At 44.7% G+C, this 23,841-nt stretch overlaps 1 long non-coding RNA gene across 1 annotated transcript; it reads left to right on the forward strand.

The window, feature by feature from the left end:
* Positions 1-1,165: 1,165 nt before the first annotated feature.
* LOC133071445 (uncharacterized) lies at positions 1,166-4,242 on the forward strand. Its single transcript, XR_009696422.1, has 3 exons — positions 1,166-1,261; positions 1,689-1,853; positions 3,886-4,242. It is a non-coding gene; the product is annotated as an uncharacterized LOC133071445 (long non-coding RNA).
* The last annotated feature ends 19,599 nt before the right edge of the window (positions 4,243-23,841 follow it).

Below are 23,841 nucleotides of genomic sequence, written 5' to 3' on the forward strand. Positions count from 1 at the left end.
TCTTTGATCAAAAAGATAAGTTTTGGGAAGATGAAATTATGAAGTTGCCTAAAAAATGACAGAAGCTAGTGGAACAAAATGGTGAATATGTTGTTTGATAAAGTTCTTGGTGAAATGAACAATGTGTCTTTTATTTTTACTTAAAAACCAAAGGGACTTGTTGGCCAGCCCAATACAGGATATATGAATAAGATATTTGGTTATCTGTTTTCAAGGAATTTCTGGTTTATAAAAAGAATAACTAAATTTTACTTACATATACATTCCTCTAATTGATTTAGATCAGTGATTTTCAGCTACATCTTCCAGATAAATTTCCCTGGGGAGAACTTTAAACTATGCATGTGGAGCCCCAACCTGAAATATATGAATCAAAGTTTTAGGTTTTTTTTTTTTAAGAGACCTTTTTATTTTGAATGGTTTCAATCCTACAGATAGGTTGCAAAAAATTAAATGATTAAGAAATAGAACTGTTTTATCTATTAAATTAAGCTAGAGCTTGCCATCATCATCCTACCACACAAAAGAAGTCTATAAAAACTTCAGTCATTTTCATCTCAGCATGATGATACCCCCTGTGTGGTCTTATAATTCTCAATTAAAGCGAGTAACTCCAATGAAAGAACAAGTCCTGCGAGAGAAGATACCAAGAAGGAATCCTAATGTTAAGGAAATATTTCCCCATAGTAAGCCTGATATGGTCGGGATGCTTCAAACATATTTATTAAGCCCATAGTCTTTAATTTTCATCTTAACATAGTAGTACTATAAATAAATTCAGAAACAAATTTAAAATGGCTACTCTCATATTATTAATTGTATTTCTATTAAAATTAACCCAATCTAATGGAAAAAATAGTTAAGTGAACCAATGGGAAGGACTCTTGTTCAAGAATAGCCCCTTTGGGGGTCACAGGCATCCAGATAGTCACCTCTACAGACTGATGGAAGCCTCCATCTGCAACTAAGCCCAACCTGAGGTCCATTACTCAGCTTTGACCTCCTACTGCCCCTTTTCAGGTATGTCTCAGAGATGGAGGGACAGGTGGCAGCTGTCCTTCCATCACTAGCTGGGCAGAGCAAATATTTAACCACAATTTCCTGTTCTAATGTAAGAACGTCATCTCGTAAAAATACGGAAAATTTAAAGGTCATCTGGATCCTCTCCCCTTTTCCACTCAGGCCTTCCTACAGCAGCCCTACAAAGAAGTCATTCATCCTCCAGTGATGGGGAGAAGTTTCACTGTTGGATTTTTTTAAGGTTTGATTTTTTTAATTTATTTTTTTATTGAGGTATAGATGATGTAGAATGTTATATAAGTTGCAGGTGTACAACATAGTGATTCATAATTTTTAAAGTCTATACTTCACTTATAGTTATTATAAAATGTTGGCTATCTTCCCTGTGCTATACAATATATCCTCATTGTATCTCCAATTTTATCCAAGTGCTATACAATATATCCTCATTATATCCCCAATTTTATCCAAGTAGTTTGTACCCCTTCATCCCCTACCCGTATCATGTCCCCACCCCCATTTTCCCTCTCTCCACCGATAGCCATTAGTTTGTTCTCTATATCTGCGAGTCTGTTTCTGTTTTGTTATATTCATTAGTTTGTTTTATTTTTTAGATTCCATGTATAAATGAAATCATACAGTATTTGTCTTCATTTGGTTTTGAACAGAGCCTGTTGTCACGCAGAAGGAGTGCTTCCCTGTCTCCAGTCTCTGGCACCTGCCTGAACCCCAAATGAACCTCCAGGCTGAGCAGGGCCAGTCCCTTGCCTGCCCCCGACCCTTGCATATGATGAAGCTCCTGGGCCTCTCTGCATTTCTCACCTGGTCCTCAGGTCTGTCTGCTAGTGTCCCAGGCTAGAATTAAAAGGGGACAGAATGGAGCAAAGGAGTTTCTCACCTCCCTTGTTTTGGACCTTAGACCTTAATGAATGTGGCAGGAATGGCTGCAAGCAGCTTGTGATTAAGTGAGTGATTGGTACAAACTGAGCAATAGAACTGTATTATCACCATTGGGCTGAGTGCCATGAATGAAACATGCTCAGTGTTTTAGGGGATGCAAGACTAACCTATCCTCCTGGGAAGTCAGAGGAGGTCATGGGTGAGTGGGTGGGGCAGGATGTAACAGACTGGAGCAGTGTTGGAGGCACAGGAAACAGAACGTGAAAGAGCCCTGAGTCAGGAAGAAGCTTGGCACTCGCAGGGAACAGAGAGGCTAGTGCAGTCACAGTGGGGTCAGTGAGCAGACGGGGGCTTGACGGTGATTCAACTGTGAAATTAAAAGACCTTAGTCCTTGGAAGGAAAGTTATGACCAACCTAGACAGCATATTAAAAAGCAGAGACATTACTTTGCCAACAAAGGTCCGTGTAGTCAAAGCTATGGTTTTTCCAGTGGTCATGTATGGATGTGAGAGTTGGACTATAAAGAAAGCTGAGAACTGAAGAATTGATGCTTTTGAACTGTGGTGTTGGAGAAGACTCTTGAGAGTCTCTTGGACGGCAAGGAGATCCAATCAGTCCATCCTAAAGGAGATCAGTCCTGGGTGTTCATTGGAAGGACTGATGTTGAAGCTGAAACTCCAATACTTTGGCCACCTGATGTGAAGAGCTGACTCATTTGAAAAGATCCTGATGCTGGGAAAGATTGAGGGCAGGAGAAGGGGACAACAGAGGATGAGATGGTTGGATGGCATCACCGACTCGATGGACATGAGTTTGGGTGAATTCCGGGAGTTGGTGATGGACAGGGAGGCCTGGTGTGCTGTGGTTTATGGGGTCGCAAAGAGTTGGACATGACTGAGCGACTGAACTGAACTGAACTGAGATCAGCCCAGAATGAACCAGGGGGCAAATGACTGCCCCCCACCCCACACCTGAGACTGCCCCCCATCCCACATCCCACAGCCTCCCAGCTGTGGAGTCTGGAAGCCAAGCCCGTGGCCTTCTTTGCCTTCCCACTGAGGGTATAGATTCTGCTTCCCAAACAGCTCTAATTTTTTTAATTAAAAGAAATGTTTGGAGGCGGGGCTGTGCTGGGTCTTCATTGTAGTGCATAGGTTTCTCTAGTTGTGACTCACAGGCTTAGTTCTGAGGCATGTGGGATCTTAGTTCCCTGACCAGGGATTGAACCCGCATCCCCTGCACTAAAAAGTGTTAGTGCAGTGGACCACCAGGGAAGTCCCCTCCCGAACAGCTCTTGACTCTGTCCCTCTCTGCCCCTGCCACACTCTGACCACCCTCATCTCTCACCTAGACTACCCATGGCCACCTCAAGCATTTTCCCATCTCACATCTCTGGCTCCTCATCTGTCTCCAGACCACTGCACATAGCAGCAGGACAAGCTTCCTAAAAAGCAAACTGGACTAAGTCAGTTCAGTTCAGTTGCTCATTCATGTCCGACTCTTTGCGACCCCACGGACTGCAGCACACCAGGCTCCTATCACCAACACCCGGAGCTTGCTCAAACTATGTCCACTGAGTTAGTGATGCCATCCAACCATCTCATCTTCTGTCGTCCCCTTCTCCTCCTGCCTTCAATCTTTCCCATCATCAGGGTCTTTTCCAATGAGTCAGCTATTCCCATCAGGTGGCCAAAATATTGGAGTTTCAGCTTCAACATCAGTCCCTCAAATGAACACCCAGGACTGATCTCCTTTAGGATGGACTGGTTGGATCTCCTTGCAGTCCAACAGACTCTCAAGAGTCTTTTCCAACACCACAGTTCAAAAGCATCAGTTCTTCAGTTCTCAGCTTTTTTTATAGTCCAACTCTCACATCCATACATGACCACTGGAAAAACCATAGCTTTGACTAGACGGACCTTTGTTGGCAAACTAATGTCTCTGCTTTTTAATATACTGTCTAGGTTGGTCACAGCTTTTCTTCCAAGGAGCAAGCATTGTTTAATTTCATGGCTGCAGTCACCATCTGCAATGATTTTGGAGCCCAAGAAAATAAAGTCTGTCACTGTTTCCATTGTCTCCCTATCTTTTTGCCATGAAGTGATGGGACTGGATGCCTTGATCTTAGTTTTTTGAATGTTGAGTTTTAAGCCAGTTTTTTCATAAATAAGCAGGGTGACAATATACAGCCTTGATGTACTCCTTTCCCAGTTTGGAATCAGTCCATTGTTCCATGTTGGGTTCTAACTGTTGCTTCTTGACCTGTATACAGAATACTCAGGCGGCAGGTCAGGTGGTCTGGTATTCCCATCTATTTAAGAATTTTCCACAGTTTGTTGTGATCTATAGTCAAAGGTTTTGGCGTAATCAATAAAGCAGAAGTAGATGTTTCTCTGGAACTCTCTTGCTTTTTCTGTGATCCAACGGATGTTGGCAATTTGATCTTTGGTTCCTCTACCTTTTCTAAATCCAGCTTGAACATCTGGAAGTTCTCGGTTCAAGTACTGTTGAAGCCTGGCTTGGAGAATTTTGAGCATTACTTTGCTAGCATGTAAGACCCAACCTGGGGATCGAACCCAGGTCTCCCGCATTGCACTCATCTCACACACTAAGTCACCCCTGCCCCAAATGCTGTAACGGTGCCCAATGCCAGCAGGATGAAGCCGGCTCCTCCGCCTGCTGTTCAAGGTCCTTCAACATGTGATTCCAGCCCACCTTTTCAGCCTCACCATTGCCCAGCCCCACTCTGGACCCACACTTTTTCAGATCTTCTGAACCTTTTGCACAGGTTATTCTCTCTCCCAGCAGCACCGGGTCTCCCCTCTCTATTCCTGTCACCCCCATTATATAAAACCAGCTCAAATACCCCCTCTTCTGAAACTCCCCTGTGCCCTCCACCAGCCTAGGCAAGGTCATTGCCATCCTCCCTGAATACCCTACTCTCACCACCCCTCCCTCCTCCATCAGTCTCCCCTCCGTGCTCTGGTGGCGTTTGAGTGTCTCTTTTACTCATAAAGCTCTCTGAATGCCCAATCCTGAGCCCAACACACAGTAGATGCCCAGCAAATACTGAATGGCACTTCCAAGAGGGGCAGAGGACAGTGGGTCCAAGGACTAAGACGGTCCAAGTTTTGAGAAAGAGGGGGCAGTTTTCAGAGAAGGCATTTGCTATCCCCACTGGTCCCTCCATGCTTCTGGGAGGTCATGAGGACCCTAGAAAGTCTGCTGACACACATCAGACCCCAGGGGGCACAGCCTGGGTGGCTCAGAGTGCCTTGTGTGTCTCTGGCGATGGGGCAATGCTGCCCCCCTCCAGCCTGAGCCAACCGCTCCTTCACTGTCCACTGCTCTGGCTTCTCTGGGGTGCAGAGACGTACAAGGAGAAAGTTCTGGACCAGAAAGGAGGTGATCTGAGAATATTCATTCCTTGAACAAATATGTATTAAGCGCCTAGTATATTTTATGCACTCGTCTAGCCACCAAGGATTCAGCTGTGAATAAGGTGGAGAAAGTCCCTGCCTTCCAGGTGCTTACATTAATGGAGTGACAGAAAACAAAGAAATACACAACAAGCACATGATATGTTATATAGAAAAGAAATTATGGTGTGAGGGGAGAAAGCAACAGAAGGAAAGGAGGCAGCTCTTTGAGATAATGACGTGTGAACACGAAGGAATGGGTCCTGTAGCGATCTGGGGGAAGAACCTGTCAAGAGGAGGGGCAGCAAGTGCAAAGGTCCTGGGGCAGGAATAAGCTTGGCACACTCAGAAAGTCCAAGGAGTACACTATGGCAGGAGAGGAGTGAACAAGGAAGTGAGTGCCTGGAGGGGAGAGCCAGCTTGTACTTGGGTCTCAGCCCAGCCACTAACTTGTTGGGTGAACTTGGGTGCCTCACTTCTTCTCTTTGGGCTTGCACGTGTTCCCATCTGAGAAATGGGCCCACTGATACGTACTGCCACCATCCTGACTCCCAGGGCAGCTGTGAGGGCCCCAAGGAGAAAAGTGTGAGTTGAGATGCGTATGGCCACTGTGATGCCAAGGAACCATCTTGAGTGAGGATTCCTGGGAGCAGAGCAGAGCCCAAATCCTCAAACCTGGGCACCTACACAAGCGCTGGGAGTAACATGGTAAGGACAGAACTGGGCTCAGGTCAGGGAGCTGGTGACTCCTCCATCACCTGCTCCAAGGCGGGGTGAAGGTCTGGGATGTGTGCACTGGCTGAGCCAACAGACACTCCCCAGCCTCACCCAGCAGACTTCACCCCAACTATGAGACATGGACTGGCGCCCAGCTCCTCTAGGAAAACAGCCTGTCCTTGATGGCAACACAGGATGCATTATGTCTGAGTTATGAGCCCTGATCATGGGTGGAGGGGACAGGTGCCTTGCTTGGCTTTGGGTGAATAAACTGAACTTTGTCAGGCCTTGGGCCTGCCAGATGGCAGGGCTAACCCTCCCAGCCTTCCCTGGACCATTTTACCTGGCCCCTCGGCCCACATCCTGCTCCACCCTTCGCCAGCCTCAAGTGCCCCTACCAGCCCATCTAGCTGTTGTGAGCAGCAGGAATGGGTGTGGGCCTGTACTCCAGGGAGGCCCCGTCGGCACACAGCTAGCTCCGCAGCTTGTCTCATCATGAGCTCCTCAGGCGCCCCACTTGTCCCATGCCTGGCCACTTCCCATCCTGCCTGGTTGGAAGTTGCAGGGACTTCACATGCCGGCAGTGGGAGGAAAGCAAACCCCCCTGAAGGTGAAAGTGTTAGTCTCTTTGCGACCCCGTGGACTGTAGCCCACCAGGCTCTTCTGCCCATGGGGTTTCTTCAGGCAAGAATACAGGAGTGGGTTGCCATGTCCTCCTCTAGGGGATCTTCCCAACCCAGGGATAGAACCAATGTCTCCCTCATTGCAGGCAGATTCTTTACCTTTACTTATTTCAAAACAATTTTTGGCCATATTGTGTGACATGTAGGATGTTGCCCAACCAGGAATCAAACCCATGCCCTCTGCATTGGGAGTGCAGAGTCTTAACCGCTGGACTGCCAGGAAAGTCCGACCCCTCTACTTCTTTAAAGAGGTATTTCATCTACTTGTTTGGGATCTGACTCCAAGGAGGACTCAGTGATGGGAAATGGCTGAGCTCATCTCTCCAGGGGAACACCCAATCTGCCATTCAGTGGATACTCATTGAGCACCTATGTTTGGGTACCAGTTGCTGTGTCTGGTCCTGGAGCCACAGAGATGAGTGGGACTTGGCTGGCTATGCTCAGAAGGCTTGCAATTCAAAAGTGGGGGTAAGTGGAATGGACCTGTAGACATGAGCATGTATTTATAAAATTCTGTGGTTGGGGCACTGATAGAAATAGTGAGAGAGATATTTCATGGACCTCTCATTCAATCTGTCCAAAAGTCCACTTACCATCTCCTCCCTACCCAGAGATGTCCTACCTCCCAGTTCCGCAATCTGGGTAGAGGGCACCAACATCATCCAGGTGCCCCAGGCAGACTTGGGCATCACCCTAAACTTTTTCCTTGCCTCTGAATTCAGGGAATCAGGTCTTACCAATTTTATCTCCTCTGCATCACTCATATCCATTTCCTCCTGTACATCTTGCCTTCGTGACTCGTATTGTCTCCCTGCTTCCATTCTTACCTCCTTCAGCTCACCCTCCAGTCTGCTTCCTGAGCAATCTTTCTGAAATGCAAAAATGAGCACATGATCTCTCTCTTGATATTATTCAATTATTATTGTTAATTCAATTAAAATGATCCAATCTCTATTGACTTGAGGATGGAAACCAGACCCTTTGGCATAGCACACATGTTCCTCTATGACTGAGCCTTTACTGGCCTCTCCAACATCATCTCTGGCCACTTAATCCTTTATGCATCAGACAGAACCACCCACCAAGTTTTTACGCCTCCAAGCCTTTGCTCATGTGGCACCCTCTGCCCAGCTGCCTCTCTATCACCTCCCTTGTGATACTCCTCCCAAGCTTGAGCCCCTCACACCCAAGCTCACACCCCTCCCCAGCTTGGGCCCCTCATCTATACATTTGTCCCAGTAGCACTTGTAATGTTCCCTGGCCCTTTCTTGCTTATGTGACTGTCTCCAACACCTCTTAAGATATTAGGAGTAGAGGACATCCAATTTGCCTCCTATCCTCAATGCCCTGTACAGGGCCTGACATATGAATGTGTCATATGTCATATGCGACTATATGAATACATCTGGGACAGAATACTTCAGGACAACAAGGATCCCAACTCCAGATTCGCTATCAGATGGACTTGAGGGCTTCAGAGAGCTCTGAGGACCAGGCTGAACACTAGTTGGCCCAGTGGGTCCAGCTACTGATCACCCTATGCTATGTCCATATGGGAACTGAAGTGGCACTCTGTTCCAAGGGCCACATTTTTCTCGTTCTTGGCACAGGCAGTTGGACCCCTAAGAACTCAGAATCTCCTCCATTCTGAGATATAGTGCTTCATTTCAAAAGCCTTCCTAAGTTCATCTTCAGGGCTCACAGACAGCAGCTTCAGTATGTGACTTCTCTCCTGGTATTTGGAATCTTGGCTTGATCATCATCACCTAGAATAAATTTTAGGCCAGTCCTCACCCTAAGATGACCTGGGGTCACAAGAGACTGATGTTCTGGGATCATGTGTCACTTCAAGCAGTTCCATTCACAGGCATAGCTCAAGTCCTGTGAGCTTACATATAGAAGAATTTAGAACAAAGGTTCAGGAGACTTTCCTCCCCTTCCAGAGCTCTGATTATCTTTAGAAAGAAGACCACAGGTTATTATGGCCAGGTGCAATGTGACCACTCCAGATCACTATTAATTCTGACAGGGTCCATGGGTTGTAAGCAATAGAAACAGACCAGGAAATAAGGATTTTCCAGACAGCATGAGTCTTAGGTTGGACTCAGAAATATATCATCCTGAGAGTCTAGATGCCAAGTTGTTACCTGGGAAAGCACTGTTAGGGGTATGAGCATATTCAAGGTATGATGAGGAAGGGAATCAGCAATGTGCACTGGTGAGGTTCCATCTTGGGAAACCAGGCCACCATCCTCCCAGGATGGCTGGGACAGTGGGGGCCACATCTCAGTTATTCTCACTGAAGGGGGAGGGAGCTCCAGGATCCTGGAGCGTGCTGGGGTGCTCCAGAGCTTCATTTACAACTTCCTACTACCATGTTTCTCTTTGGGGGCTGCAATCATGATCTCCTGAGGTCACATTCACCCCCAGATATAAATTCATATACTCTCCTGCTATAGACAGGCTTACTCTACATAGTCAGGCTTCAGTGAATTTATATCATCCAACCTGATGGACTAAAAATATTGAGAGGGCCTCTCTGCACCGTCTCCTTTAATCTATAAAAACCTAAGAGAAGACTCTGACTGGACTGGACAAGTCATGAGCTTTTTTCTTGGACCAATCAATGCAGCCAGGGGATTGGGCTTCTTAGATTGTCCAGGCTGGGGTCACATGCACTGGGTTTTTGCCAAAGGAGCAGGATAAAGTCATTAGCAATTGATCTTTGGGCCTGGCAAAACACCAGGAGCTGAGTCCAAATGGCTAAAGTCCTCAGTGTGGGTCCTGGGAGACCTGGGAATCCTTTCCTTTGAGAGACCTTATCTTCCATGTCCAGTGTCCCCTTGCTGATGGTGCACATCCTCTGGAGGCAGTGTGCTCACTTCTAGTCAGGAGCTGTGTTGGGCTGTACCCCACAGGCCTGCAAGCCCTGTACTTACCCAGGCTTGATGAGACAGGAAGGAAGCGGGCAGGGCACAGCCATTAAAAAAATGACATAGCCGTTAAGAAGAATGGGATATGACAAACTAGTCACCTTGTTCTTGCACAGGAAGAATAAATATTGTGAAAATGACTATACTATCCAAAGCAATCTATAGATTCTGTGCAATCCTTATGAAATTACCAATTGCATTTTTCACAGAATTAGGACAAAAATTTTACAATCTGTATGAAACACAAAAGATCCCAAATAGCCAAAGTAGTCTTGAGAAAGAAAAATGGAGCTGGAGGAATTAGGCTAACTGACTTCAGACTATACTATGAAGCTATGATAATTAAGACAGTATAGTACTAACACAAACACAGAAATATAGATCAATGGAACAGCACAAGAAGTCCAGAGACAAACCTATGGTCACCTAAACTGTAACAAAGGAGGCAAGAATATAACAATGTAGAAAAGATAGTCTCTTCAGTAAGTGGTGCTGGGAAAACTGGACAGCTACATGTAAAAGAATGAAATTAGAACATTCCTTAACACCGTACACAAAAATAAACTCAAAACAGATTGAAGACCTAAGTGTAAGACCAGAAACTAAAACACTCTTAGAGGAAAACACAGGCAGAACACTTTTTTTTCCCATTTATTGTTATTAGTTGGAGGCTAATTACTTCACAACATTGCAGTGGGTTTTGTCATACATTGACATGAATCAGCCATGGAGTTACATGTATTCCCCATCCCGATCCCCCCTCCCACCTCCCTCTCCACAGAACACTCTTTGACACCAACCACAGCAAGCTCTTTTTCAATCCATCTCCTAGAGTAATGAAAATAAAACACAAAAATAAACAAATGGGATCTGATTAAACTGAAAAGTTTTTGCACAGCAAAAGAAATCATAAACAGTATGAAAAGACAACCCTCAGAGTGGGAGCACATATTGGCAAATAAAGCAACTGACAAGGGATTAATCTCCAAAATATTACAAACAGTTCATGCAGCTTAATATTAAAAAAAAACTCAATCAAACAAATGGGTGGGCGATCTAAATAGACTTTTCTCCAAAGAAGACATACAGATAGCTAAAAAGCACATGAAAAGACACTTGACAACACTATTACAGAAATACAATTCAAAACCATAGTGAAGTATCATCACCTCACATGGGCAGGAATGGCATCATCAAAAAATTCTACAAATAACAAATGCTGGAGAGGGTGTAGAGAAAAGGAATCCTCTCGTACTGTTGGTGGTAATATAAGCTGGTGCAGCCACCATGGAGAACAGTATGGAAGTTCTTTAAAAGGCTAAAAATGGAGCTACTCTATGATCCAGAAATCCCACTCCTGGGCATACGGCCAGAGAAAACCATAATTCAAAAAGATACTTGTACCCTACTATTCACTGCAGCACCATTTACAATAGCCAAGACACAGAAGCAACCTAAATGTCCCTCAACAGAGGAGTGTATTAAAAAGATGTGGTGTATATATACAATGGAGTATTACTCAGCCATAAAAAGGAATGAAATAATTCCATTTGCAGCAACATAGATGGCCCCAGAGGTCGTCATACTGAGTGAAGTCAGACAGAGGACAAATATTATATGATACTGCTTATATATGGAATCTAAAACAATGGTACCAATGAACTTATCTATAATAAGATACAAATACAAAACAGAAATAGACTTACAGATGTGGAAAACAAGCTTCTTGTTACCAGGGGTAAGTCTGGGGAGAGATAAACTGGAAGATTGGGGTTGACATATACACGTTACTATGCATAAAATAGATCACAAGGGTCTTCCCTGGCAGTCCAGTGGTTAAGATTTCATTTTTCCAATGCAGGGGATAAGGGTTCAATCTTTGGTCAGGGAGCTAAGATCTCACATGCTTCAGGGCCAAAAAAAACAAACAAAACATAAAACAGAAGCAATATTGTAACAAATTCAATAAAGACAAAAAGATGGTCTACATAAGAAAAAAAAAAAAAGCAGATAGCCAATAAGGACCTATTGCATAGCACAGGGAACTCTTCAATACTCTGTAATGGCCTTTATGGGTAAAGATTATAAAAAAGAGTAGATATATGTACATGTATAACTGATTCACTTTGTTCTACACCTGAAACTAACACAACATTGCAAATCAACTATACTCCAGTCTAAAAAAAAAAAATTGGCTAAAACCTACTAGGCCCAAGGTGGCAGAAGATTTGACTTCCAGTAGACCTTGAGTCTCATTATAAGCTCATTGTAGTACATTAGCATTTGCTAAATGACACACCCATGGGCAGCATGACAGTTCTGAGGCTGACCACAAAGGACAAAAGTTTGCAGTGCTCAAACTCCTGGAAATCTCCACCCTTCTCTAAGATAGTTAGAATATTCCTCCCTCTCATTAGCATATGAAATTACCCAGCCCATAAAAACTAACCACCCCATATTTTGGGGGGGCTGCTCTCACTTTCCAAGCTGACCGCATGACCCAGGGCTGCCTCTCGTCTTCTGAGAAGGCCCACACTCCATCTATGGAGTGTGTATCTCCCTGAACAAACTTGCTTTCACTTTACTATGGCTCACTCTTGAAATTTTTCCTGTGTGAAGCCAAGGACCCTCACTTGGTGGACTCACCCAAGACCTGGGACGTGACCATCCTCTCGCATCCCATCTTCCTACAACATCAAGACTGAAGAAAGAGTCTGGAGTCAGTGACAGAGATGTCAATGGTTTAAGGGACAGGGAGAGCTTATATGTCTGAAGCCAAGTCCTGGATTAATACCCCAAGTGTGAGTGTGGCAGACAGTGGGCAAGACATGGCGCCAAGCAGTCTTTGCTCCAGGAAAGAGAGGGAGATTACCAGTGAGAGGGGGAACTGAAGACAGATTGGCTCATTGGTTACTAGGGAAACCAGCCTAAGAGGATGCCCCTCACCATCCTTTTGATAAACTATTGCGATGGAGATGCTCTGAGCTAAACTAGAACAGGGAGCTGGGGAAAGGATGGATTGGAGTCTGGGATTAGCAAATGCTAACTATCATGTATCACTTTGCCGTTCACCAGAAGGTAAAACAACATTCTATATGACTATACTTTAATAAAACAAACTTAAAAAAGGAAAGTTTAGAACAATCACTAGTCGGTGTCTGGAGGCAAGTACATGGGAAGGTCAGTCATGTGAGCAGGTGTAGGTGAAACAGACACTGGTTGAGGAGCGGATGTGCAGAGAGCAAGAGAACAGCTATTTTTTTATGATGTATTTATTTTTAATTAGAGGATAATTGCTTTACAATGTTGTGTTGGTTTCTGCCATATATCAACACGAGTCAGTCATAGGTGTATATGTGTCCCCTCCCTCTTGAGCCTTCCTCCCTCCTCCCGCCCCTCCCAACCCTCTATGTTGTCACAGAGCACGAGGCTGAGCTCCCTGTGCGATACAGCAAATTCCCAGGGGCTATCTATTTTACATACGGTAATGTATGCATTTCAAAAGTTCCAAAGACTAGCAAGGAGAGATAAGAAAGCCTTCCTCAGTGATCAGTGCAAAGAAATAGAGGAAAACAATAGAATGGGAAAGACTAGAGATCTCTTCAAGAAAATTAGAGATACCAAGAGAACATTTCATGCAAAGATGGGCACAATAAAGGACAGAAATGGTATGGACCCAACAGAAGCAGAAGATATTAAGAAGAGGTGGCAAGAATACACAGAAGAACTATACAGAAAAGATCTTCATGACCCAGATAACCATGATGGTGTGATTACTCACCTACAGCCAGACATCCTGGAATACGAAGTCAAGTGGGCCTTAGGAAACATCACTAAAAACAGAACTAGTGGAGGTGATGAAATTCTAGTTGAGCTAGTTCAAATCCTGAAAGATGATGCTGTGAAAGTGCTGCACTCAGTATGCCAGCATATTTGCAAAATTCAGCAGTGGCCACAGGGCTGGAAAAGGTCAGTTTTCATTCCAATCCCAAAGAAAGCCAATGCCAAAGAATGTTCAAACTACCACACAATTGCACTCATCTCACACGCTAGCAAAGTAATGCTCAAAATTCTCCAAGCCAGGCTTCAACAATACATGAACCGTGTACTTCCAGATGTTCAAGCTGGTTTTAGAAAAGGCAGAAGAACCAGAGATCAAATTGCCAACATCTGTTGGATCATCAAATAAGCAAGAAAGTTCCAGAAAAACATCTACTTCTGCTTTATTGACTGTGCCAAAGCCTTTGACTGTGTGGATCACAACAAACAGGAAAATTCTTCAAGAGATGGGAATACCAGACCACCTGACCTGCCTCTTGAGAAATCTGCATGTAGGTCAAGAAGCAACAGTTAGAACTGGACATGGAACAACAGACTGATTCCAAATTGGTAAAGGAGTATGTCAAGACTGTATATTGTCACTGTGCTTATTTAATTTACATGCAGAATACATCATGAGAAATGCTGGGCTGGAGGAAGCACAAGCTGGAATCAAGATTGCCAGGAGAAATATCAATAACCTCAGATATGCAGATGACACCACCCTTATGGCAGAAAGTGAAGAGGAACTACAGAGCCTCTTGAAAGTGAAAGAGGAAAGTGAAAAAGTAGGCTTGAGACTCAACATTCAGAAAACTAAGATCATGGCATCTGGTCCCATCACTTCACGGCAAATAGATGAGGAAACAGTGGACACAGTGACAGGCTTTATTTTCTTGGGCTCTAAAATCACTGTGGATGGTGACTGCAGCCATGAAATTAAAAGATGCTTGTTCCTGGGAAGATAAACTATGACCAACCTAGACAGCATATTAAAAAGCAGAGACATTACTTTACCAACAAAGGTCCATCTAGTCAAGGCTGTGATTTTTCCAGTAGTCATGTACAGATGTGAGAGTTGGACTATAAAGAAAACTGAGCACCAAAGAATTGATGCTTTTGAACTGTGGTGTTGGAGAAGACTCTTAGGAGTCCATTGGACTGCAAGGAGATTCAACCAGTCCATCCTAAAGGAGATCAGTCCTGGGTGTTCATTGGAAGGACTGATGTTGAAGCTGAAAGTCCAATACTTTGGCCACCTGATGGGAAGAACTGACTCTTTATAAAAGACCCTGATACTGGGAAAGATTGAAGGCAGGAGGAGAAGGGGACGACAGAGGATGAGATTGTTGGATGGCATCACCGATTCAACGGACATGAGTTTGAGTAAACTCCGGGAGTTGGTGATGGACAGGGAGTTCTGGTGTGCTGCCCTCCATGGGGTCACAAAGAGTCAGACACGACTGAGCAACTGAACTGAACTGAACTGATCACCAGGTGGCAGTGGAAACTAATTTCTTTGACTGTAAAGTGCGTGCAGTGCCTAACATTTGTAAACCATGCTATTTGTGAGTGTTCTTAAGAGCATGAGGCATGATTTTATAAGCATGAATTTTTAATTTCGATCAATAGTATTGTGCTGGAGGTCTCTTACTGTTCCTTACTCTTCCCTGTCCCCCCACCCACTCAGCACCTTGTTTTAAAGATCTGTTTAAAAAAATTAAAAAAATAAATAAAAAATAAAGATCTGTTTACAATATTGTGTGTGTATCTAGTTCATTGCTCTTTATTCTGATATAACACTCCAATGATGGATGCCTCATTGTGTCCATCCCTTAAATCATCACAAATAATTTTGTGATAAGATATCCTCTTATGTGTTTTTTATGCACCTGTGTGAGAATTTCTCTAATGACACAGCCGGGAGTGGGATCCTTCCCAACTCCACCTATAATACTTATTTATTTTACGTCCTTAACCCCTCTGTTTCATAAACTTTCCCCAAGTTCGTTGTGCTAAAACAGCTGGATCCAGGTATGACCCTAAACTTTTATTTTTATTTATTTATATTTTGCTGCGCTGGGTCTTTGATTAAGTGGACTTTCTCTAGCTGTGGCAAGAGGGGGCTACACTTTGTTGCAGAGGGCTGGCTCTAGGTGCAAGGGTTTCAGTAGTTGAGTTTCTCAGACTCTGGAGCACAGGTCCCGTAGTTGTGGCACACAGGCTTAGTTGCTCCACAGCATGTGGGATCTCCCTGCAGCAGGGATTGAACCAGGGAAGTCCAGAAACTTTTTTTTTTTTTTTGGAATTTATTGACCTGTATTGAAAAGGAACTGTGGACCAAGATTCACCAGAAATAATCTGAACAAGCGAGGAAATACAGTTAATACTACTGAAACTTACTTAAAAAGTTCCAGGACATAGAGCCATCAGCTTTTAAATTAAAGGAACTATATGCTCTGAGTTATTTTATTTGTATGTCTCCTTGCAAAGTGTGTAATGCTCTTTGTGATGTCGCTTAAATTTACAAAATAGTACTGTTGACTAAGATTTGGATGTCCAAGTTGATAATCTTGGATTTTCTTCTACTGAATAAATTTCTCCTGATTCTTTGTGGTAAGAGAGCTGAATTTATGTAACATCCTAAAGGTTTATTACAGGTGATGTCCTAGGAAAACTCTGAAGGTTTCTCAACTGTGTCTCTGTTGACATTTTGGGCCTGATAATTCTTTGTTGTAGGGGGCTGTCCTGTGCATTATAGAATGTTCAACAGTGTCCCTGGCCACTGCCCACTAGATTCCAGTAACATCCCTTCTCCCTGGTTGTAACCACCAAAAGGGCTTCCAAACGTTGTCAAATGTCCAATGATGGGGGCAAAAACACCTCCAGTTGAGAACCACTGTTTTGTGGTAAACAAACTCAGGAATTCACTTGGGACCCTTTTGCTAGACTCTCCCTTCCTTTTTGTCAGTTTATTTCAACCCTAATCTCAACTATGTGCTTCCAAGTGGCTCGGTGGTAAACAATCTGCCTGCCAAGCAAGAGAGGCGGTTTCGATCCCTGGGTCAGGAAGATCCCCTGAAGAAGAAAATGTCAACCCACTCCAGTATTCTTGCCTGGAAAATCCCATGGACAGAGGAGTCTGGCGGGTTGCAGTCCATGGGATCACAAAAAGAGTCAGACACGACTTAGCGACCAAGAACAACAATCTCAGCTACAGACATGTATTACACGGTCCTTTTAAAAATGTCCACCTCTACTTTCCAACTGGAATAAAGCTCTGCCTGGAGAAACATACCAGAACTTTTAGTCTCTGTGTGGACTGGACAGCAGGCAGTCTTCTCTAGGTTTCCTGGCCTCCCTCTCCCAGACACTACAGTGCACCAGAGGAGGAAGGGGGAGTCAGAATTCTCCTATGTTCCCTTCCCTGAGGAATCCAGAGGAGCAGGAAGAACCCCACTGTGGCTGATACGATCTTAAGAGTCTGATGACACCAGTCTGCAAAGGGAACAGAAAAGTGGTATCTGTTTTTTCAATTCCCACCTCCCTTCCCCTCGTCTCTCTAGATCTCCTTTGAAACTTAATTTTTATCTACAGTCCTTGGATGAGCACCCAGAGTCCCCTATATTTCTCAGCATGCTAGCACTATAAGATAAGTCTCTGGAAAGTTCTCTGTGGTCAAATAAGTGAGAGCAACACTGCCTATTGAATCTCTCTCTCAGACACTAGCAATGACCATTAGTTTATTAAAGGCTTTGAAAAGCTCTTCAGAAGTGTATGTATGTATGCTCCTCTGTCCATGGGATTCTCCAAGCAGGAATACTGGAGTGGGTTGCCATTTCCTTCTCTAGGGGATCTTCTCGACCCAGGAATAGAACCCAGGTCTCTGTGTTGCAGGCAGATTCTTACTGACCGAGCCACAAGGGAAGAGCCACCACATATATATTTATATAATAAATAAATAGAGTTATTTATTTATTACTGTGCTGTGTCTTGCAGTATCTTAGGGATCCCAACCAGGGATTGAACTTGTGTCCCCTGCAGTGGAAATGTGGAGTCCTAACCACTGGACAGCCAGGGAATTCCCTTCAGATGTCTATTTTTTTGTTAATTAACTAATTTGTTTTTGGGTGTGCTGGGTCTTCTTTGTGGGGTGCAGGCTTCTCATTGCAGTGGTTTCCCTTGTTGTGGAGCATAGGTTGTAGGCACAAGGGCTTCAGTAATTGTGGGGTACAGGCCTTGTTGCTCCGATGCATGTGGAATCTTCCCAGACGAGGGATTGAACCTGTGCCCACTGCATTGGCAGGTGGATTCTTATCCACTGTACCACCAGGGAGGTCCTTTAGATGTCTATTTTCAATCTAGAATTCCCCAGACTGACTACAGAACTTTTCCATTCATCTTCCATTTTTTAACAAATATTTATTAATACACCTAGAACTGGTGTCCCACAGAACACACTTTGGGAAATGTTGTCTTAGCCTTTAACAACCTACATCTATTGTAAACTGCCTTCAAAAACCATTAATGTGTTCATTTATGCAAATCACTGTTGGGCATCCACCATCCTAGGTATGAGGACTACAGTGATTACTCTTCCCAGCAGTCCCCAGGGGAACAGAGGACTCAGATCATGTCAGTGGATACAGAAGGTCTGTCTGAGCCAGGTGTTGGGGAAACAATGGAACCCAGTGATTGATTCTGACACTGGATTTCTGATAAACTTCACAGATCAGACAATATCTCACTGAGTGTAGAATACAAGACTAGGTCCCTTAATCCTTGCAGTGTCCAGGGCTTGTCAGAAAAGGCAGAATCTCAGGCTCCACTTTGGAACTATCAAGTCAGAACCTGTGCTTTAACAAGATACCTCTATGTACGTTACTGTTTGAGAAGCACTGCCTTGAAATGAGCTCACTGACAAGCATGCACACAAAAACAAAATGCAGTTCTGTGTGTGTCTCAGCCAAAGAGCTGACCCAGCAGCCTCCAGGCCAGGCCAGTCAGACAGCACAGGAAGGGAAGGCTGGTGGAGGAAGCAAGTGGCTTCTTTCCTCTCCTCACCCAGCAATGGCTGACTCAGCAGGTCAGGCTGCAGGCATGTCATCCAGGAGCGAGGACAGGTAATGAGGCCATACCTGGGGTCCTTCCTGCTTAGATATCTGCCATGACTGGGAGGCATAATGGGTTTGACTGGGAGGAAGGGAAAGAGCAAGGTTTGGAGGGGAAGCAGATACTTCCCATTACCCTCCCAGAGACACCGTCTCTGCTCTGGACCAGACAAATGGCCAGCCAGAGAGCCCAGGATTCAGGGCTCTGTACGGAGAACTTTCAGCTTCTTCCTCTTGATCCTCAACATTGGTTAATGGAGGAGATACAGGGAGGGTTCAGGGCAGCCTGACCCATAAGAAAGCAAATAAGTTTCAGTGCGGGTGCACCTAGATGCTGAGCAGGTGGCCTTGTTTTGAAATCTCTTTCATGTCTGGGTGTCGCCCTGGGCCCTGGTGGGGCGAGCTCTGTGAGCTGGTGAGACTGCGGGCAGGCTGGGTGAGGACCTGGGGTAGGCTCTTCCTGCAGACTAGGCTTGTGATGGGTGGAGAGTGACTAGCCTAGATGGGGGTTAACTAAGGCAGAGGAAACTGAAAATCACAACATGGACAACCACAATGAAGGGGAGCAGAATATGCCACCCCAAAATGAATGCTTTGATAAATTGATTATTTTGAATTGTAAGTACTTGAGAAATAGCAAACCAGGAGAGGCTTTCTCTGAACTCTCCTTATTGCCTAAAGATAGATCTTCCAGGAACTTCCTTGGCAGTCCAGTGGTTAAGACTCTGCCTTCTAATGCAGGGGGTAGGGGTTTGATCCCTGGTCAGGGAGCTAAGATCCCACATGCCTTGGGGCCAAAAAACCAAAACATAAAAAACAAAAACAAAACCAGAAGTAATACTGTAACAAAGTCAATAAAGACTTTTAAGAACACTTCTCAGGGTTCTCTAGTTGTGGTGGGATGCCCTCTCTTGTTTCGGAGTCCAGGCTCTAGGTATGCAGGATCCTCTTGGACCAGGGATCGAACCCATGTCTCCTGCATTAAAAGGTAGATTCTTTATCACTAGACCACCAGGGAAACCCCAAGACTGCTTGCTATTCTACCTAAATACTCCAAAGGTGATTCAGGCAGCAATAGACCAAGAGTGGACACAGAGGTAGCATTTGAAGCAAAGGGAAGGACCCACACAAAGCCCCAAAGGCCCAAAAGGCCCTGGGTGGGAAGAGGGGTCAACTTACACGTCCTCATTCAGTCCTGATGAAGCTGGCCTATTATGTTTTCCACTCTCCAGGACACCACTGGGCTTCCCTGGTGGCTCAGATGGTAAAGAATCTGACTGCAATGCAGGAGACCTGGGTTCAATCCCTGGGTTGGGAAAATCCCCTAGAGGAGGGCATGGCAACCCACTTGAGTATTCTTGCCTCCACCAGAGAAGCCTGGTGGGCTACAGTCCATGGGGTTATGAAGAGTCAGACACGACTGAATACACACACACATACACACACACACGTGCATATATGTACGTGTTTAACATAGCTGAGATCATACTGGCTATGAGTTTCTTGCCTTCTTTTTTCACTTGGCAGTACATTATAAGCTCTTATTCGCTTGCTGTGATCATCATTAATATTCCATTCTACCTTTTATAATTTAGTTAGCCACATCCCTGTAGTGGTTACAGATTTATATCACACTTCAATTGGGAATGTGCAGAAAATTTGATTATAGAAATGTGATTTCTATACTTTTCGTCTCTAGCTGATCTAGCCTTCTGCACTACTTCCTACATGCTTAATAGGCAAAATTAGCAATGGGCCTGACTAAAGAATAATCTGAAGAAAAAAATCTGAATAGCCTGCCTTTAAGGCTTTCATCCTTCTATGTGATCCCATTTTGCCTGTCAGAAACCTCAGTCTTTCTCTTTGCATCCTTCTTTCTCTCTCTTTTTTTTTTTTGGCAATATCATATAGCTTGTGGGATGTTAGTTCCCCAACCAGGGATTGAACCCGGCCCCTGGCTGTGAAAGTGCAGCGTCCTAACCACTGGGGAATCCCCACTCTGCATCTTTTCTGTAACAAATTCTAACTCCTGCTCCTTTTGTCTTCTCATGGATATAGAATCAGCCAGGGTCTCAGCAGAAAACTGACAGCTTACTCAAGGCAGACACCCGAGAGTTTCATGGAGGGACTATCTAAAAAGGTGCCAGCAAGGCTAGTTTAACACATAAGAAATGGTGAAGCACACAGGCCAGAGATGTGCGAGGGTATTAACACCCTTAGTCCTGCAGGAGCAACAGCAAAATCTGAAGCTTGGTCAGGTAGAAGGATACAGGCATAGCCTCCCTATGGTCTGGCTGAGAGGGACGTAGGGGAGTAAAGACTCTGACATCTCCTTCCATCTGCCTTCCACCTGTTTCCAGTGCCTCCCATTGACCCGACTGAATGGGAAGCCAGGGGAACAGGTATTCTGCAGAGGTCAGCCTCCCCGTGCACAGAGGGTGTGGCACACACCTGTGTGAACAATGGATTTGAAGGGGCAAATGAACAATAACCAGCCTGCGTGATTTGTGCCAAAGAGGAAATCACAAAAGAAACAAGCACATTAATACTTTCCAAATCGTATTATTGGACTTCCAAGTTGCTTCTTATTTTCACTTTTATGAATAATGTTGTCTCAAACAGGGACATCTCTCAAACTCTAAATCTTCTATTGACGTTAATATATGATGAGAAGAGGTGCAGAGTCTCTCAGAGTCAGACTGTATTGTTAAGTCTTTCTTGCTCAATCTTTTTTTTTTTTTTTGCGGGAGGTGAGGGGTGCCCACAAGGCTTATGGAATCTTAGTTCCCTAAACAGTGATTGAACCTGGGGCCCTCGGCAGTGAGAACAGAGTCCTCGTCAAGAATTCCCAAGTTGAGTCTCTTTTGTTTATAAGCTTCAGAAACACATTTGAGCTAGATTAAAGTGAAAAAGAAAAAAAAGAGGTGCTTCCCTGGTAGTCCAGTAGTTAAGAATCTGCCTTGCAATGCAAGGGATGCCGGCTTGATCCCTGGTCTGGAAAGATCTCACATGCCTCAGAGCAACTAAGCCCGGGGGCTACAACTCCTGAGTCAGTACCCTAGAGCCTGCAAGCTCCAACCAGAGAAAGCCGGCATAGCAACGGAAACCCACTCCAGACAACAGATAAATCTTCTTTTGGAAAAAAAAAAAAAAGAGTGGGAAAAAAGGGCAACCTTAATCATCAGGATTGTTAGGGTACTAGGGCGTCTTCCAAGGCCCAGCGGACTTCAGGAGTCCAAGAAGAGCAACCGCTCTGCCTCGGGCTGAGGGATTGCATCCGAGGCAGCCCCCACTCCCATCCCACGCTCAAAGCTGAGATCCAGACTTTGTAGAGCCAGACTTTGTGGAGCTGGGTTCACGGGGTGGTGGAGATGTCACTATGGCGCTGTCATGGCAGAACGTGCTGGAAATCCACCCTCTAGAGTGCTTGGATTGCATTCACGGGGGTCCCTCCTCTACGAAACCGAAACCGCCTGCAGCAGTAGCGCCAGGGAAAGCTGGGGCGTTTGCATCAGATGCCGGCCACTAGGTGCTGTAGGAGCTGGGTGCTAAAGAGACCATCTGTCCTGCAGGAAGCTGATACAGGAGAAGTTGCTTGCATCGCAGGCGTTGGATACCGGAGAAACAGTCCAGGTTGTAGGAACCAGGCACCGCTTGCCACAGGGGCCTGCTGAGCAGAGCACACCGGAATCGGGAAGGAAAATTCCCGCCCAGTGTCTCTCTAGTGCCCTCTACTGGAAAAAGACAAAGTTTAACACCCATCAGCTGGAAAAGGAAAATAATTGAGATGATCCACTACATTTTTGTAGCACAGACCATGAAGATTGAATTTGAAGTTGAGAGACGATAGATTCAGAAGGAGCACGATCCCAGGCCCGTGTGCCCAGAGGAAGAACGATGACTAGTCTAGCCAGTGCTACCCCTGGGTTGGTCAGTCACCTGTGCTGAGAGTGGAACTGCATTCATAAAAAGAGAAAGCTAACTGATCACCAAGCAGCCTTGGCTCTCCTGGGGAGAGAAACAAGCATCTCAGATGCTAGAGAAATTGTCTGTCCAACTCATCAGGGACGTTGCATCAAGCCTCACCATGGTTTGAAAAAATACTCCTCAATACTACCAGTTTTCTTTTATCCAAATATGCAGCTCACCAAGAAACCTGATGTCTCCTCCTGCCTAACCAAAACCAGATGAGAGATAGACTTGGGTGGTGGCCACATATTCTGCTGTTTGAAAAGGGATATCATCCATCATAATCTAATAAATCAGTGTTTGATGTTAACAGCCGTGGGTGTCATTAGAGAAAGTTGACAGACCAAGGGTCACCCTGAGGAGCAAAGAACCAGGTTTTGGACTCAAGGGACTCAATCAGGGTGTTCTCCTAAAGGATCTGCAGCCTACACCCTAGACAACATCGCTGCTAGCACATTCCCCAAGGAGAAACCCTGCAGAACATATAACTGGGTATGGATTGATCATATTCTATTAATATAAATACCCAACCAACAATCATTCTTTGGTTCCTGGACTTTGGGGCTGTTTCCAGTCTTTCACTAATATATGTAACCCAGGGATAAATGTCCTTATACTCAGTGTTCTTTTTGCTATTATTGTTTTCTTTATTTTTGTATTTCAAGTGATTCCTTTAGGATAGATGGTCAGAATTGGAAATAAATTTGTATCAAATCGCATCTTCCTCTTCTGGGAGGAATAGCACGAATGTTTTACAGACACTTGAGACTTACATACTGCCCAGTGATTTCAGAAATGTACCAAATACAGTCCCACCAGAAGCCATTTCAGGACATCCTGACTTGGAGGATTACATTTTGAAATGTGTGTATGTGTGTGTGCGCATACATAAGAAATCTTGCTTTCTTCACACTTCTTTAGTTATTATTGGGGTTGGATATTCATCCCACATTTGTTATCTCTTGTCCTCTTGAGAGCATTCTGTTCAAGTCGTTCACAATTGAAAAGTATTTTATTTCAATCTCGGGGGAATCTCATGTCCCAGATTCTCCATCCTGTCCTCTTTTCCCACCTGTAAATCCTTTGGAAATTTCCTTCTGAATTCAAGTTCCTTTGGCATAGGAGGACGTGCTTGGGTGGCTGAGAGCTTCTCTGGGGCTGGAAACAAGTGTATGGAAGTCTGAAGCCTGCAGAGCCTGCTGAACTTTCATCCCCAGTTGGAGAGTTTTCAAAGGGAAGGAATTGGTCTCTATGTAATCTTCTTTTCAC

Source organism: Dama dama, chromosome 16, assembly GCF_033118175.1.
Source record: "Dama dama isolate Ldn47 chromosome 16, ASM3311817v1, whole genome shotgun sequence".
NCBI classification, from domain to species: domain Eukaryota; kingdom Metazoa; phylum Chordata; class Mammalia; order Artiodactyla; family Cervidae; genus Dama; species Dama dama.